Consider the following 17,673-nt stretch of genomic DNA (forward strand, 5'->3'; position numbering starts at 1 on the left):
CTACTTCGAGCTAAACAGAGACAAGGAGCCTTGCTGGGGTACAAAAAAAAATTACACCCATCTCCCCGAAGGGAACCATGAGTAGGATGCGGAGTGTCAGGGGGTTCCGTTTGCGTTTCCGTTATGTTTAATTGCGTCAGTGCACCCGTTGACGGGACTGTTGCTTCCATCCTACTTCATCTGAAGAAGCTCGGAGTCAAGCGAAGCAAGCGCAGCACTGAACGGGCGCTCTGCTAGTTCCCCTTTATATTCACAGCTGTTAGGAGAGGAGACTACGAGAGAGAAGTTTGAAGTTTATTAGGAAGATTGCATATAATACAGTACATACATTGGTAAAGAATACAGAAAGAGGTCCCATAGTTTATCACTGTGGGGGGACCTCTTGTTAAAAAATACATAAAAAAACGGTAAAACAAGAGCACTCAGAAGAGATAAGCAGAAATATAATGTAGATTTATACACAAATCAAATGGACACGGTATAACGGTATAATGAACAATTGCGATGATCGTTCATTACTGATTAGGCCAAAATATCAGAGCGGAGGTAAAAAAAAAAATGACGCTTCACTGGACATCAACAGTGTCGAAATATAGAACAAAACAGTTTAATTGTGGCAAAACAGCCTAGGCTGATTTGTTCAGCCTTCATAAAGAAAACAGAGCATGAAAGCAGAATTATTGTAAAATAATATTACACAATAAACGCATTACGGGGATCAATCAGGCAACATGCTTTCACTGGGATGGATTAAAAAAAAATTGCAACACAGAAATCAACGTCAGTGAACTGGAGACATACATTTTCCCGGAATATATACGCTTTCCTTGGATTTATAGGGTGAGAGTGAATGAAGGACTATGAAGGAAGAGCCGCGCATGCACGCGAGAGAGCTGAAGCGAACGGAGGAGGAGCGCGCGCAGACGGTAGGAGAGGAGAGGAGAGTACGCAGCTGTTTGGAAAGGAGGAGAGGAGCGCATGCACAGATGGTGTGCGGACGGTCGCCACCGGTCAACAAGTGACATACCCCCAAGCATAAGACACTCCGCATCTAGAACACGGAAACACCATTTTTTCCCATTCCATTCGGTTTTTGTGTGTGGGTGCTTCCACTTGTAACCTTCCATTCTTTGTGTTACGATTGATACACATAGCCATGCCCTATTGTGCACAGTTAATCTAAAGCAAGGATGTGAAACACCTGGGCCACATGTGGCCTGCAGACCTTTTGATTTTTTTTGACCTTTTGATGTATTAAAGGATCACCGTAAAACAAATATCAGTGCCTATATTTTAGTCATCCTGGAGATCAGTACTGATATGTTTCTCGAATGGTGACACCAAATTCCATACAGAAATGACCAAGCATATTTACAATGTGTGGGAAAGGACTTGTTTCGTTTGAACGGCAGCATTAGGTGACAATTTGTTACACCCCCCTCCCCCCTGCCTTTCTTGCATTGCAACCTTCCCATGTGGGACTGAACTTCTTGACTGTGGCTTGCTTGCTCACTGATGTGAGTTGAGACCCCTCATGTCACTAACTAAGATGCACAATTTTTTTTGCACAAAACATTAACAACTCTTAAAAACTTGCATACTACGACGACAATCATCAATGTCAGCTTGGACAAAAAAGGGAAAGAAATACTGACATTGGGCAGCACTACAAACACCCTGTATTTTTTGTGAAGACACAGAACTAAGCTGAACAATGTTTACTAGAGCAGCAGCAGCAGCATAAAATGGATAGTGGTGTAACAACTGACAAAAAATAACCTACCTAAACCATTGGAATCAAAATCACGAGCGTAACAGTTCAAAATTGGGCTTGATGTCTTCATCTAGACTCCCATTGCTTTAGGCTCGCAATGGGTGCTGCCATTCACTGCGTGGAATAGCATTTCACATTATGGAAAATTCGGAGGGCTTATTTTACACATTACGGCACATCAAAACTTTCACCGCCAAGAAATTAGGTAAATCGTCGGTCAACAGTCCAGGAAACAGCTTTTCATGTCTACAGGAGCAAAATCCTCATAATGTTCTGTTTGAACAGAAGAGTGCATTCATACAGATGACCAGGGCTAAAATCTTCATGACAGAACATAACTGCAAATCACACAATGAAAACCAAAACATCTGTGCATTTAGATACTACAGCGAAACAAAAAATTGCATCAATAAGTCAATCATCAGGAATTGCTCTACCTGGTACAGTAGCCTGTGCATTGTGCTGTTATGCCCACCGCTGGGTAGTCCCTCAATCATACTTCCAATAAGTACACATGGTTTGCGGCGATTTTAGATGCCCACCACACAACATTTTTTGCACACCCGTTACACACCACACTAACCATGCGTTGCATCCTGGCTGTCTTAATGGTCATGTTCGCCTTCTAACCAGTGGCATTGGATGCCTGCTGCTCTTTTCACTGTTGCCCAGTATTGGCATTTCATTGCGGCCATTCCCATTCCATCCTCTTCTGTGTGGCTAAGGTGTTGTGCTGCTGGGCCCAAGGACGTTGCAGGTTCGATTCCCAGCCACTTTTCTGACAGAGGCGAAAAGCAAAAACGCGCCCGTGTCTGCGAGATTTCGGCGCACGTTAAAGATCCCCCCCCCCTTGCCCCCCTTCTTGCCCCAGGTGGCCAAAATTATTCCGGAGCCTTCCACTACGGCGTGCCTCACCCACCTATTTCCACACAATAAGGGAAACTGCTAGACATTGTTGTCTCAGCCAAACTGATGCACACAGCTTGCTGGAAAATGCCTATTCGAATGGCACAACTGACTGGCTCAGATTTGCTAGAGCTGCGCAGACAGCTACAATTTTGTCTAGCTGGGTGAGCCTCTCGTTGTGCTTCACAGTCACAAGATCAATTGGAATAGTGCTTGACAGGATTCGGTATCGTCCTCTAAGTAGCCCAATCACCCGTTCTACATGAATGCGGACATTAGCCAATTTTCGAGTTTTTTGGACGTCCCAAGCCGATAACTGCGATTTCCCCCTAGTGAAAGCCGGCATTTCTAGCTTGGCTGAGTGGTGCCAACAGCATCACCTATTGTGAATCCTCTGTCAGCCAACACTGTGTCACCTGGTACAAGGTTATTTAAGATGCTGCAAGACTCGGTAAGGCGCTTGTCGCTGGTCCGACCACCCCAACCCTCGGAAATGAAAGTGACTGCACCTCGTGCTTTGCAGCGCAACGCCTTAGCCACTGAGACACCACGGCGGGTTATATTTGCAGCATTGGTAAAACCATTTTGGAATACTGCAACTTGCCAAGGAATTTAGTCCTGTCAGTTTTACCTTGCAATCTGATTATACTCACATTTTTTGCAGTTTGTTTTTAGTTGTAAATTAAGTGTATCAAGTCATTTTTTTTGCGTGTTTGCCATTCAGCAGAAGACTGCACTTACTGGGCATGTCTGGTATTGATGGTCATTTGTACTCAACACATCCTGTATTTACAGATTTCTTTTCTGACTCCAACAACTGCATCGGTGAAGCAATTTTGTAAGCCTGCAGCTCGTCGTCTTGTTCAGTTGTTATTAACGTGCTATGGTAGAGAAATCACATCAATCTCAATTATCTTTTTAGTTTAAGAGTGTGGCATTACTTTGTGTATTTACCAGAAAACTATTACCTGTCTGTATAATGCCTTTAAATCCCTATTTCTTTGAACTGTTTCAACACTTTTCTGTGTATGATACTGTCCAGTTGCTGTGATTTTTTTAACACGAGGAAAATGCGAATATCATTTTAAGCAGTGACATCACAAATGACATACTGTGTGCTGAATAAACTTTTTCTGTTGTTGCCCACTAACCTGTTGCCTACTAACAGCTTTGCAGGCTTTGCTTAAAGACCTACAAAAAAAAATAAGTAGCAGATAGTGAATTTTCACTATTGTAAACGCGATACCCAGGACTCTGCTGGGAAAAACTCGTCATTGTGTACATAGAAGGGAACTTAGTATCTGGCACACAGCATCACTGAAAAGCAGTTTACGTGCCCATCATAGCTAAAACATGCTAAAATTCACACTCACTGCTACATTGTAATTTTTTTTTATTCTAAGCATCCCCTTTTATTCATGCCCCTTGCACTTGCGATAGATGCACTTACGGTTGTTGCACAAAGATTTGGAGTATTTAACATTCAATACACCTTTTATTAAAATGGGGTAGGAACTAAGAATTGAGCAAATGAGGCAGTAAAAATTGGAACAATTCATATGGTGAAAGGTGTTGGAGGGCCAGAGACAGATGTGATGATAGTTCCAGGGTGCTTACTGCTCCTACCCTTGTTCTACTCTCCCCAAGTAGGAGCTGTGCAGTACGGTCTCCCACTGCTATTAACACTGCAACTTGGTGTGGCTGTGTGAGGACGCTGACATAGCATGTGTGCTAGGCCTGCTCCTTCCTGGCACCTGTGGCACTCTGCAGGGGGGGGTGGGGGGACAGCTACTGTTACCTGTCCTGGGTAACAGTAGCTGTAGACAATTAAGCTCCGACACGAATTTGTCTGGAGGTGTCTCTAAACCACAGATTCCTGGGAGGGATACAGGCTCAGGTCAGCTGACAGTGGTTGGGGATATCCGTGTAGGACACTACTCTGTTCCTGCCTGAAAGTGAGATGAAGCCACCGTCCAGATTGACGTGCGCTAGGTTGGTGAAGCCGCAAGCGGCGTTGTGTGTGGATTCACTCCTGGCCATGCCAAAGAGGGCAGCGGTCCAGATTAGATCCAGAATTAGTGGTCCAGAATTAGCGGTCCAGAACTTGCCGGTTCGTTTTTCGGGGTCGAAGCCAAAAGTTAGAGGTACGGACACCTCTTCGGAGATCTACCCTCGGGAGAAATTTAGGACTGCAGACTTGGAGGTTTTAATTAACAGCGATGCTGTTGAGCAAATCATTTCTGTATGGTGTCCGCAGCTTTTAAAATACTCAAAAAATGCACACCATTCATGCTCGCGTGCCTTGATACGTGTGCATAGTTTGTCGCGGATAGTGGATAGGCCACAGATAGTTGGCATGGCCGAGGAAAGGAAGAGGCCGGTGTGCTTCGACAGGCTCGGCGTGCAAAGCATCTGCTAGAGACGATAAGTCATGCTTACAGGGCGGCACAAGAAAACGTCGACCAAAATGACGAGGTCACTCTGGCGTTGCTCAACGTAAGGTAATGAAATGCCATCCCGCCGACGTCAACCACGGCACCACGACAATAAAACTCAACTTTGTGTCCGTCAATGATCAAGTCTTGCACGTGAGCGCAAGCTTCCCTGAATTTTTTTTACTGTTCTGATTTTTGTGAAGGCCACCATTGCCAGTGCAATGGCTGCTGCTTCATACACCACTGGGGTATGAAGAGGGCCAGAGGCAATGGAGTTTCCCTGGTTATTGACTACAGCAACTAATATTACGTCGAGACGAAAATAGTTGGCTGCGTCCCTGTAAACCACGTCCTCACATTTAACTTAGCGTTTGCGCAGAGCTTGCGCCCTGGCCTATCGTCGCTCGTCGTTGTAATTGGGGTGCGTTTCACAAGAAGAGGGGGAATGAGGATGCAATCTCCGCATTGTTGGAATAGCTACTTGTAAAGTCGTGCTGCAAGGAAGGTTAATGTCCAATGTGCTTAAAATGCGACTCCTTGTTTGGCTGTTAGCTAAAGCTCATGCTGCCTTAACCTTTGTAGAAAGTGTACGTCTGAAACTGATCATGGTATGCAGAAAAAGAGTTTTCCTCCATGTTCAAGAACCTTTCCCATGCATGGAATGAGAGATAATGGCTGGAGAATTTCAATCGTAAGCTTTTTTTCAGGTTTAGGGATTAAAATATTTTTGGCTCTTTTCCACTGTTTCAGAATGTGGCCTCTATCCCAACACATATTGAGCTAATGAGTGAGGGCTTCCAAAAAGTCATAACCTAGATTACAAGCATTTGTTCCTGATGTCGTTTTCCCTAAAAGCACATTTTGTTTTGTGCAAAGGGCCGTAATGGCAGCCGCGTACCTTGCCCGAAGTAATGTTGAGGAGGGCATTATTCCGGCTCGAGTAGGGGGGCAGTACCTTGGCAGCACATGCAATATGAAGATCCTGAATAACCTTCAGTAGTTCTTTGTCCGTGCTACCAAACTGATAGGGAATGACACTTATGGCGAATTCCATTGGGAGAGCAGGAGCACTCAAAAGCACTCTGAAAGTGCTCTCTCCTGAGCAGGCGTGTTTCAGTGGTCGAACAGAAGTAGGAGCACTGTCATCCAGTGGTAGTGCGAGACCACTTTCGGTGCTCTGAGAGCAGTTGGGAGCAGTTCGATCTGCTCCCGCTTGAAAAGTCGGAGTGAGCACAGTACGATACGAAGGAAGTCACATGACCTTTAACGTCATATCCTCCCCTTTGTGTGTGTGTGTGTGTGTGTGTGTGTGTTTTGCTCCCTTGTATCGGGGAGCGCGGCAGTATCCATCGTGCATTTGCAACTTTGTGGAATGGGCAGCGAGCCCTACGAGCATGCGAATGCTTCACACCGCCACACGTGCCTTGCCCGGCTTTGCTCACACATGCTTTCCCGCAGAGATTGCTGGGATGCCTAAAGGCTGGAATACGTGGAGCGAACTTTCACGACAAAGTTCGCGCGGCGGGAAATCTCTGAGCTACCGTACTTATCCAATTCTAACGCGCCCCCGATTCTAACGCGCACCCGATTTTTCTGACAAAAAAAAACCAAAAAACTTGCACCTCTGTTTGTAACGCGCACGGAACTTTATAACCCAGACAAACGAATGCGGGAGAAATGGGCGATTTATTCCCCAAAGTAATTTCGCTCATCTCACTCCTCGTCGCTTTCCGCTGACCAGAACATCTCGTCCTCGGTGCCGCCAAGAGCCTTCGCGATGCCACACTTCTGAACGAACATTCAACCATGGTCGATTGGATCGTGGCCCACGCCTCGCACGCCCATCTCGCGAGCTTCTCCAGAGCCGCACGCTTCAGCCGACCGCTCGTTTTGAACGCGTGAGAGCCGCTGCTACCATTGCTGTTATCAAGCGCGCAAGTGGAACAATTTGACGATTTGTGTGAATGCCGATAGAAAAGTCTAGGCGCATATGGTTCCTGCGTCCGAAAAATCATTGCTAAAAGCTTTAGCGCCATCTTGACATGGTGATGGCGATGGGTGGGACGAAATTTCTGCTGTTTCGGTTTCGGTTTCGAATCCGATGCTAACGCGCATGTGATTTTTCGGCCTATTTTTCCGGAAAAAGGGCGCGCGTTAGAATTGGGTAATTATGGTGCATGGAGCGACGACATGGCGCGTGCCGCCACGCTGCCGCTGGGCTGCTCTAAATTAAAGCCCCTCCGCCGCAGCCCTGCCCATAGGAGGGGCTTTACTCTCACTGAACTCCATGCCCAGAATCAACGGTGCTGTTCAGTAAACAGACCCAGTGAAGGAGCTTCCCACTTTGGTTGTACATCATTTAACGATTCTGCGTGGGGCGGGGGTGTTTCTTCTACTGAAATATTCGTTCTCAGTTCTCAAAAACGCTAAAGGCTGAAGAGAGAGAGAGAGAGAGATAGAGAGAGAAAAAAAAAAAACGAACGGCACCGGGGAGATTCGCACGAACGACTACAAGAACAAGTAGCCGGCAGTTTAACCTCTACTTCACCCCGAGAGATGGTGCATATGAGCAAAATAGCCTCTGTTACTGGTTTTTGTCGTATTTGAGACGCCCTCGTAGTGATACCGCCTGTTCCTCACTCGCCAATCATGCAGACAGGCCTCATATTGCTGCTACTGCAAGTAATGTAGCCGGCTCGCCCTTATTTAACCTGATAAATGCTATCATGTATGCCCATACAGCCGGTCGGGACCGTGTTTTCCCCTCGTCGTTTTTTCCTCTCCCACCTGCTCTCCGGGTGCGTGCCGCACTCATGGCAGGTGCAGTGGCCCTGCTCACGCGTGCCCCCAAGTGTTCTGTCACCTACTCCTCACTGCACGATGCCACTGCTCCTGTTCTCTCAATGGAATTCCCCATTAGGTTGCATCAATGTATGGCTTGGCTCTTACCGAGATCGATTAAGCATCAGACGACGTTTCATGTCTTGGGTAGTTGCTTCTCACGGTGCAATCGCAAGCTGCATGCCAATTTTGTCGCAATAACTGAGTATTCTTCAATGTGTTGGTCAAGCCAATCCAGGCGACAAAACACGTTGCAACTGACTTTGTTCTTGCGGAGTTGCTGTTGCAAACCACTCTTGGCCTCCCACATGTGGGGAAGCTGCAAGTCAACCTGGCATTGGTTCCCTGCTTCAAATGTATAATTAGTTGCCTGCTCAGCATCTCGGCCCAGTTGATCCGCCTTTGCCTTGATGTTAGTTATTTCTCAGATATGTGGACCAATCACCGAGTGTGAGGAATCCCGCTGCACCACTCAGAGCCCTTGAAATGCATCTCAGTAAATGAGGATAAGCGGGCCTACCAGACCTTCGTTTGATGTTGCCGGGTGGTCGCTGCTGAGATTCTCTTATGTGTTGCGTAAAGTGGTCTTCCTTTACGTGTGTTCCGTAAAAGTGAGGCAAGGCTGCTCACACTGCTGCTCATCACTGCTCACACTACTTCCGGTACAAGTGGGATGCGTATGGTCAGTGGTAAGGGTGAGGCCTTCTTGTTGGGCATCAAGCCAAAGGTTTTCGTTTTTTAATGGTGTCATGCTTGCAATCCCCACTTAGTGTGATGTGCATTAAAATCACCGACCATGAGTAATGTGTCGAAATGGAAAATTTCAAGAGTTTTCTAAAAAGCTTGGTCAATTTGGAGGTGTTGCGAGAAGGGCTCCATACGTTTAGGAGAAACGTGCCGGTCAGCCATGTTTTGCATTTAGTAATTAATTCGATGCAACAATACTCTCATCCCGGCCGGCAAATTTCACTTCTTTTCACAGACGCAGAAGTTTTGACGCCTCCGAACGCTCCAAGTTCTACACCGTGTTTGCCATTTGAAAAGACTTTCCACACTGATGAGTTCTACACTGTTTGTTGATTAGTACACACATACCCTGAAGTCACTGACCTAAGAACTGAAGCGCATGAAAAATTCCTTGCCGGCCTGACCCCTGACCCGACAGGCACAGTCAGCCCTGTGCGGCAGCAGTGGCTCACCATTGTTTGCAATGCTGGATGTAAACAAATCTTTCCTTTGCAGCTACGTCAGCTGACTCCTTAGCCATGATTGGCTATCCGGTTTTGCATTGCCGAGGCGCAACGAGGGGATTCAGTCCTAGAGCGATCTTGTCCTCCCTCGCAAAGCGAGAAAAAGCGATGCCTGGCTCATCACTTGCGACGTCACGCAATGTGCCAAGTCGCCAGTGGGAATGTGCCTTTAGACGATTGGTGAGCACTTTGGAACTGTCTGCTGACGGAGGCCAGACGCACGTGCAGTCGATTTTATGGGGCCCATTCCCCTTCACGCAGCGTCCTCAAAGAACCGGTGATGCAAATGTTGAGACCGGTGATTTCAGCACCAATCTTATCCTCAAATTGCACTAACATGGCTTTGAATGTCGCACGAGGGTTTCCATGATCTGTTCTCCAAAATTTTGAAGCACACCTTCTGTAACGTACTAATCATCCGACCCCGAAGCAAGGGGGGTTTGCCAAGGCCAATTTTCTTGTCCCAGTGTTTTAACTGAGTAGAGCCAGATGGAGAATTGTCCATTGCATCTGCGGACCCAATTTCTGAGGACCCCAAGGTCGGTAACCTGCTGTGGCTGGAGTCAACGATGGCCTGAGATGCTGGTCTGACGTTTTGGAAGAGGCGGGGTTCACAGTGGTGTAGACTCCCTTAAGTTCAGTTAGGGCTGCTTTTAGAACTGTTTTTTTTCCAACGATAATGGACTCAAGCATGTGATGGATTTTGTTAATTTCTGAGCATGAATCAGAATGTCTGCCGTGAGTGTATTGACTCTGGGGGACCATGTGTCTCTGAGTGTGTTTGCCGTGGGAGACCGTAGCTGCCCAGCTCACCTTGTTGTTTAGGTTGATTCTGTTGGCATGGATATGGCCGCCAGTTCTCGATGGTTTTGGCCCTCAGTGCTCGACAGCCGACGACGCAACGTCCAGCGCACACAATCCCAGCTCCGGGTGGAGTTGTCCTTGGTCGCCGGTCCACAGCTCGCATTCCCTTGGCTTTGCTGCAACCAAGGAAAGGAGCCCAAATGGTCACTCTTCCAGATGAGGCCCTAAAAAATTTTTTACTGCTCCTTTCTATTGTCCTCATCCTTCACGAATAGTCACAATCTGCGCATAGAGTGTAAATCCCGAAGTGCTAGGACTTGATTTTAATGAAGCCTGTCGCGTGCTTAAGCTCCCAATCAGAGGTCAAGAAAAAAACGTTCAATGCATTACTGACCGCTAATCGCTAAAACGCTTCAACAAGGCCGAAGCCACATGTAGCCAAAGCAACAAGCACGAAATGAACATCGTACTGTCAAACTAGGCCGTACAGCCAGTGTCTTCTTGGCAGGAGGCACTTATTCATGTGGCAGCATGAAATGCCTTTCAGCTGCTGCTTGCATCAATCTAGAGTTTTGCTCCCGTGAGTACACCCCATTGTTTTTCTCAACAGCTGCGTAGTTTAATTTGACCCAATGCAAGTGCAGTTACTAATACGCCTGCAGTACACTGGCCTTGAATGCAGGATCACACATGCTTGGTGCATTGCTACCGTGGTATGCTGCACGTATCAACTCGACTCAACAGTGTGTCACCTGACAACCTCCAAATGCACACCTGAAACACCTCCTTTAGTTCTTTCCAGGGTGCTCATTCTTCACAGTCCATAAACTGTTGGTACAGCCAGAAATACTTTTAGGGGTTGGGGGTGTATGGAGGTATGGGAGAATGGAAGGAGCCTTGCCAAAATGAATGCTAGCACTTGCTTATGTGCAGCATAGTAAAATGTTGGGGGGAGGGGGTTCAAAACCCCTCCGCGCTGTACCTGGAGAATCCTATCGGCCATCTGGGAGGCCATCATTGATGTGTTGCTGAGGCATTCTTGGCTCGTTTCTCTCTCACAAAGGTGAGCACATGGCGGAGTTATTTGTGCACTTGACAGCACCTGAGGATTCACAAGGATTGTCAGCTGCTGATAATGGCTGAGCTGTTGGGTTGACCTTTTTTCTGTGCAGCTTAGCAAAGGGGTCAGCCTCGCGTAGGATGTTTACTAGCACTGATGAGAGGCTGAAAGTTGGGACATAAAGAGTAGTCAGGCAGTGGATGTTCACACGTATTTAAAGAATTGGCCATAATATAGCTTATGTGAAGACTATGACATGCTTTTCATCACTATCAGAAGTGGGGTAGGTCCAGCCCCTTTAAGGGACCGTGGCACACCATCTTGCATTCGGGACAGACGCAAACACCCACACATCAAAACGTTCGACAAGTACTCCTGTAATGATGCCAGCATTTACGGAGGTGAAGGATAAAAAAATCTAAAATGAAGTTTGCCTTGGAGGTGCAGTGTCCCTTTGGCACTGCACATTTTTATACGTTTCAACACGAAAATGCATAATCAACATAAAAAAAAAGTTGTACAACTGAAACTGAAAAGCAACACAGGCTGCATAAACTTTACCTTCTTAAGAGAAGCAAAAATAGGCCAGAAACATGCATACGCTATGCCAAGTTTTTTCTGCAGCCTTGTGTGCCTAGTGGTGGCTGGATGGCTTTTCGTTGACTTCGCCGGACTGGGGGAGTGGCTGTTGAGAGCCAGTGGTTGATCTCATGCTTCAGACCTGCAAGAGTGAGTAGTAACATGTGAACTTAAACATGCTGCGATGCACAGTTTTACAACAGTCAGTTCACCAGTGACCACATAAAGTTGAAAACGGCTTGTGCTTGCTTTGTAGAAGGTTTGTACGAACACTTTGATTGACTATGAGGTTTAACACACTGACACTACACAGGCAATGGGGCACACCGTAGTGAGGGACTAAGGTTAATTTTGACCACTTGGGGATGTTTTAACGTGTGCCAAAATCTCGAACATGGGCATTTCTGCTTTTCGCCTCCATTAGAAAAGCGGCAACTGTGGCCAGTTGCCGCTTTTCAAATATGAAGTCTGGACTAGAAGGTATGCAGGCAACGTTTAACAAATATACATATGTGCAGACACAAGGATGGTGAAAACAGAGCCTGCAAGCATATGAATAGTCTGCTTGCCGGTTGGGAAGGTTGGTTGCTTAAAAAAAGAATGGTGCATAAAATAACCTGCTAGATACCATGTGTGCCCAAGGCAATGCTTAAAAATCAACTCGCCATTCCATGTAATAAATGCAGCTATGTAGTAAAAGCACAGAGGGGGAGGGAGGAATAACCGGGTGTTTTAAGGTGCACAGTAAAAATAGCGCAGTTAAAAGGAACGAGCCAAAGATGGAACTAGCGTTACTCCGCTTTGTTCACTAATTAAAACGCCCAATTTTTTTTCATTCCTCAAATTAAGGTACTTCCTGTCTCGTCGGCTGACGAGTGACGATGAAAGCGACCACACCGACCGGTTGCTGGAACTCAAGTGCCTTTATTAAGCGAAGAGAAATAAACCCCCCCGGTCCCCGATGGCGCGGCGGCGCAGGCGTGGAACACGATAGCTCACGCGTCACACATCCGGCGGGTTTGATCCGCGGAGCTTTCAACCGTCACTGCTGGTGTTTCGTCTGCGCTTGAATAACTGTCAGACGCAAGGCCATCAGGCATGCCTGCACCGTTGAACGGCACCAAATGCCGACGGTTGCGCTGAATGATGCCTGTCGGTGTTTCCACCACATATGAGCGTGGTCTTCTTGCTGGGCTGAGCACCTTTGCTGCGCATGACATATCCTGCACCCACACATCCTCCCCGTCAGCGAGTGGGCGGAGTTGGTGGGCGGCGTGACGACGGTTGAAGTCTTGACTTTGTTTTGTTCGGTAAGCTTTATCCTTAGCTGCAACTTCGTCGTGTGGTGGCCACTCCGGTTGCAGGGTGTCTGGCATCTTCGGCACTGTCGTTTGCAGACGTCGGCCCATTAGGAGCTGCGACGGGCTGTATCCGCTCGCTCCTGGCGTGTCGCGGTACACCAGAAGCGCCATGTGTGGGTCCTTGGATTTTGTGAAAAGATCCTTCATGGTCCGCACCATGTGTTCTGCCTCGCCGTTTGACTGTGAGTAGCCCGAGCTGCTCGTGATAAGATGAAATCCGTAGGTCTGCGCGAACTCGGCGAACACCCGTGACGAAAATTGCGGGCCGTTGCCGGACACGAACTCATCAGGTATTCCATGTCGCGCGAACGTGCTCTTGACAGCCGCAATGACAGCTGTGGAGGTGGTCGACGACAAGCTGATTACTTCCGGAAAACGAGAGTAGTAGTCCACCACGATTATGTAGTGAGTTCCATCAAGTTCAAACAAGTCGGCGCCTACACGCTGCCATGGCAAATTTGGAGTCGGTGTTGCGATTAGTGGCTCTGAACGCTGAACTCTCGTCTGAGCGCATTTCTCACACGATGTTACGAGCTGCTCAATTTCGCTGTTAAGGGTAGGCCACCATACTGCGTCCCTTGCCCTTGCCTTGCACCGTCCAATGCCCTGGTGGCCTTCGTGGATTTGCTGAAGTACCTCACGGCGCATCAGGCTTGGAATAATGATGTGGCGATCTTTGAGCAAGAAGCCATCACACACTGTGATGTTGCCTCTTTCCTTCCAGTACTCCCTTAGATGAACTGGAACCTTTGAGACGTTTTCTGGCCATCCTTTCTCACAGAAGCGGAGTAGCCCAGAACAGATGCCGTCTTCCGCTTGGTGCTTGCGTAAGGCATCCATGCGGCAGGACATGAGGTTGGCAGCTGCTGTAACGACTTCCCCGATAAATAACTCGATGAAGTCTGTCTACCATTGACTTCGCTCAGGATCGTGTCCCTGAATAGGAGCCCTTGACAGCGTGTCTGCCGTGGCAATCAGCTTGCCAGGGACGTAGAGAACAGTGAACTGATAGCGCATAAGACGGATTCGCAAGCGCTGGATTCTGGGCGGAATCATGTCGAGTTCTGCTGATCCCAGGAGTGTGACTAAAGGACGATGATCCGTTTCGACTTGAAATGCGATGCCCCTCAGAAACTGGTCGAACCTCTTGACAGCCCACGTCACAGCCAAAGCTTCTTTTTCTGTTTGACTGTAGCGGCTTTCAGTGTCCGTTAGGGATCGTGAGGCGTAAGCAACCGCTCGTCGTTCTCCCGATGGTTGATCTTGAAGCAATACGGCTCGGAGACCGTATGAGCTTGCGTCAGCTGACACAACCGTGGGGTACGATGGGTCATATTTAGCCATGCAACCTCTGAACTGAGCAATCTTTTGAGCTTGTCGAAAGCAGCTTGCTGGCACGGTCCCCAAAGCCATGAGTTTCTCTTTTGAAGCAATGCCCTGATCGGTGCTGTGATGTCGGAAAGATGAGGAATGAAGCGGCCCACATGGTTCACCATTCCCAGCAGTCTTCGGACACCGCTGACATCCGATGGGGTTGGTAGCTTGGCCAAGGCCTCGACCTTTTCTGGATCGGGACTGATTCCTTGTGCGCTAACCACGACTACAAGAAACTTGACTTGGTTTGCAGAGAACGTGCATTTCTTGCGGTTCAGCTTGATTCCCGCTTCTTCCAAGCGCTATAACACCTGCTTGAGACATTGGTCATGCTCTTGCTGCGGTGCTCCGAAGACAAGAATGTCGTCAATCATGCTCACAACTCCTTCGAGGCCTTCCAGAATTCTGCTCATCTGTCGCTCAAAATATTCTGGCGCTGAGCAGATTCCAAAAGGTAGCCTTTGGAAACAGAATCTTCCCATTGGTGTTATGAACGTAGTGAGTTCTTGACTTTCTTCTGAAAGCTTCACCTGGTGAAAGCTAGCGGTAGCATCGAGCTTAGAGAATACCTTTGCTGATCCGAGGCGTCCCAGGATGTTCTCGACTGAGGGTAGTATGTGACGCTCCCGAAGCACGACTTCGTTGAGTCGGGTGAGGTCAACGCATATTCGGTAGCCTCCTCCTGCTTTTGGAACAGCCACCATACCGGAACACCATGGTGTGGGACGGTCCACCCGTTGGATGACTCCCTGGGATTCGAGCTTGGTGAGCTCCTCTCGAACTGGTTTGTGAAGCGGAATCGGTACTCTTCTCGGCACGTTGAGTGAGAACGGTTTGGCGCCTGGTTGGAGACGTATCACGTATTCGTCTTGCAGCTCGCCCAAGCCATCGAAGAGACTGTCCTTCAAAGTGACGGTAGAATCCGTTACACTGTCCACGAACCGTATAACTCCGAGAGCCTGTATCGCAGGGAATCCAAGAAGCGGCGGGTCTTGCGAAGGCACAACATACACTGTTTGCACTGTAGACCTGCCTTTCCAGCTCAGTTTCGCTTGGAATGTTCCGAGAACGGTGAGGGAGTAATTTCCTGGGCCCGTAAGCTCACCTTCTGGCTTTTGCAGCTGTTTCGGTATGCCTGGAAACGAGTCCGGTACCACTGTCACCTCCGCACCCGAGTCAACCTTGAAGTTAGCGTAGTCCGTTGACGGCCACTTTTACGAACTTGGCTCTGGTGATGGCTGCTACGGAGTGCAGTGTGAGAGCTCCCATGTTCTTCTTGCTTTTCTTTTCGCAGACTGCTTCGAAGTGTCCAATCCGATTACACCCTTTGCACTTGGCTTGCCTAGCTGGGCAATCTGCTCGAGGATGCGTTGGTCGACCGCAGTATCTGCAGCTCGTGGTAGCGTCGCTTGTGTTGGACTTCGTAACACGCTTGCCGGAGCTCCCTTGAGAATCCGAGCCATGTCGCGGCTTTTGGAAGCGCTTTTTAACTTTGGCCTCGGCCACAACGTGAGCAGAATTCGGCTCTTTTTGGAACAGTGCTGCACGGGCTTTCACGGCATCTTCGTTGATGCGAGCCTGCAGTCTTGCTTCTTCAAGGGTAAGCTTTTGTGTTCGGCACAGTTTGTCCACAAGGTTAGAGTCCCGGAGACCCACGACGAACCTGTCTCGAACGAGTCGTTCTTCCACTTCCGCTGAGGCGTAGTTGCACTTTTTGACAAGTGTACGCAGCGCAGTGTAGAACTCGTCTATGGTCTCGCCTTCGCCCTGGGTTCGACAGTGGAAGCGGACACTTTCGTAGACCTCGTTGACCGGGTGGATGAAGTGATCGGTGAACTTCTTCTAGCGAGCTCCAGTCTTCGCTGGACAATGCTAGAGTGTCGAGAACGCGGCAGGCGTCTTGGGAGCCCATGTCGTAAAGAAGCGTTCTGACCTGTACTTCTCCCGGCGCTTGGTAGAGCCCAGATGCATAGCAATAGTCGTCGAACTGGTAGACCCATTCTTTCCAAGAGCTTGGGTTCCCAAAACCGAATTTCGGTGGCGGTTGAAGCCCGGTGCCGCTGAACTGGATAGAAGGATCTCCATCCGCCATAGCGTGTTTTGCAGGCTACGCACCTTAGACTGATTGCTATTAATAACTGATCGATGTGTCGCTAACTTTATCCCACTTCTGACACCATGTCTCGTCGGCTGACGAGCGACGATGAAAGCGACCACACAGACCGGTTGCTGGAACTCAAGTGCCTTATTAAGCGAAGAGAAATAAACCCCCCCGGTCCCCGATGGCGCGGCGGCGCAGGCGTGGAACACGATAGCTCACGCGTCACACATCCGGCGGGTCCGGTAACGCGAACCGCCGCCCGAGCGAGCGTGAGAAACGCACCTTCAGCGCGCCGTGAAATGCGCGTCCACTACACTTCCGAAATCTGGGTCCTAGTAATTTTTCTGCGTCAAGACTTGCGCATTGAATCTACACGGCACCAGCGGAACGGGTTGGTCACTGCAACAGCAGATTTTCTCTGGTATTGGAGTTTGAAGAAAATCTCAGTGATGTCAGTGATTGTCAGTGTCAGTGATTGCCGCGATTTAAATAAAAAACAAGAGCGCGCCTGTTTTTTATCCCTCGTACGAACAACCGACAAGGCATCCAGCGTGCGACCGCGACTGGTGACTGCGAAGCTGATGGTGGCGCATTGCTGCCTGCCTAAGTTGTCATTCCAATTTATTTGAAAACACGTTGGCACACGGGGGCACGGGGGCGTGCACGAGTAGGTAGAGCGGTAAAAACGTTAGAGCCCACGTATGCGTGCGACTGCGTCGCGATAAGTCACGCGTATGCTCGCGGAAAAGCGATCGCCCGAAGGCATATGCAGAAAATGTTGCCGTACGGAAGCCAAACTCGAGGGATTTGTTCAAAGGGCGCTTGCGATGCTTGCGATCCGTCAGCGCTCGGGTTACAGCACGGCTCGGGAAGCGGCCTCGCATTCGCTACCATCGCTAAATCGGCGTACGCGTGAAACAGCTCTCCAAAGAAATTATTCGGTTTTTGTAATCAACCATGTATTAGAGGGAACTTACCAGACAAAGTCGTGGATACGGTGCGGGTGCACTTGCGTCGGCATCCACGGCGGCAGCCAACTGCAGTGTCGGACTTTTGCGCGCCGTTCCGGCCGTTCGCTGCCGCGGTTTCATCCTCCGGTGATGCGAAGTTATCGATGGCAGGTAGAGCGCCACCACGTAATGTGAATGCGATTAATAATATATCTCTTGACGCCACTACCGATAATTG

The 17,673-nt window shown here is 48.6% G+C and overlaps 1 long non-coding RNA gene across 1 annotated transcript; it reads right to left on the minus strand.

The window, feature by feature from the left end:
• Positions 1–244: 244 nt before the first annotated feature.
• On the minus strand, positions 245–17,673 carry LOC144176068 (uncharacterized). Its single transcript, XR_013323767.1, has 3 exons — positions 17,463–17,673; positions 11,672–11,791; positions 245–10,186 (listed from the first exon to the last, which is right to left on the minus strand). It is a non-coding gene; the product is annotated as an uncharacterized LOC144176068 (long non-coding RNA).

Source organism: Haemaphysalis longicornis, unplaced genomic scaffold, assembly GCF_048455015.1.
Source record: "Haemaphysalis longicornis isolate Haplotype H1 unplaced genomic scaffold, Haemaphysalis longicornis Haplotype H1 scaffold_3, whole genome shotgun sequence".
In the NCBI taxonomy this organism is placed as follows: domain Eukaryota; kingdom Metazoa; phylum Arthropoda; class Arachnida; order Ixodida; family Ixodidae; genus Haemaphysalis; species Haemaphysalis longicornis.